This window comes from Elephantulus edwardii, unplaced genomic scaffold (genome assembly GCF_000299155.1).
Source record: "Elephantulus edwardii isolate Elephantulus edwardi_28Jun2011 unplaced genomic scaffold, EleEdw1.0 scaffold00157, whole genome shotgun sequence".
NCBI classification, from domain to species: Eukaryota; Metazoa; Chordata; class Mammalia; order Macroscelidea; family Macroscelididae; genus Elephantulus; species Elephantulus edwardii.
Window position 1 is genome coordinate 432,146 of NW_006399907.1, and position 1,094 is coordinate 433,239.

At 45.7% G+C, this 1,094-nt stretch overlaps 1 pseudogene; it reads left to right on the forward strand.

Moving 5' to 3' along the window:
- The first annotated feature begins 425 nt into the window (after positions 1 to 425).
- LOC102857719 overlaps positions 426 to 1,094 on the forward strand; it is a 6,929-nt pseudogene continuing 6,260 nt past the window's right edge.

The window sequence follows — 1,094 nt, forward strand, 5'->3', positions numbered from 1 at the left end:
TTATTCTGGGCTCTTGTCATGCCAATAATACCTAACCATATATTCCGTTTATACAGTTCTCTCCCTCATCTGTTTCAGTGCCATGTACATTATTTATCCCCTCTTTTTTTAGTTTCCCCCAACCTCCATGGAAGTCTTGCTTTATAACAGTGATATTATGCAATATTTGTCTTTTTGTGACTGAGAAATTTCACTCAGCATAATGTCCTGCATGATCACCAATTTTGTGTAATATTTCATGAGTTCTTTGTTTTTCAGTGCTGCATAATATTCCATTGTGTGAATATACCAGAACTTCTCTATTCATTCGTTTGTTGATGGGCACTTGGGTTCTTTCCAAGTCTTTGCTATTGTGAACAAAGCAGCATTAAACATGGGTGTGCGCTCTTTTTCGTGGTGCCGCTGGGGCTTTCGGCTGCATCACTATGAAGCTGAACATTTCTTTCTCAGCCACTGGCTGCCAGAAACTCATTGAGGTGGACGATGAACGCAAACTTCGTACTTATTATGAGAAGCAAATGGCCACAGAAGTTGCTTCTGACTCTCTCGGTGACGAGTGGAAGGGATATGTTGGCCGGATCAGCGGTGGAAACTACAAGCAAGGTTTTCCTATGAAGCAGGGTGTCTTGACCCATGGCTGAGTTCGCCTGCTGCTGAGTAAGGGGCACTCTTATTACAGACCACGGAGAACCAGAGAGAGGAAGCGCTAATCTGTCCGGGGTTGCATTGTGGATGCCAACCTGAGTGTTCTCAACTTGGTCATTGTCAAGAAAGGGGAGAAGGATATCCCAGGACTGACTGACACCACTGTGCCACGTCGCCTGGGGCCCAAGAGAGCCAGCAGAATTTGCAAACTCAACCTCTCCAAGGAAGATGATGTCCGTCAATATGTTGTGAGAAAGCCACTGAACAAAGAAGGCAAGAAACCCGGGACCAAAGTGCCCAAGATTCAGCATCTTGTTACTCTACGCGTCCTGCAACACAAGCGCCACCTGCGCATTTCACTGAAGAAACAGCGAAACAGCGCACTAAGAAGAATAAGGAGGAGGCTGCTGAGTAGCTAAGCTTTTGGCCAAGAGAATGAAGGAGGCCAA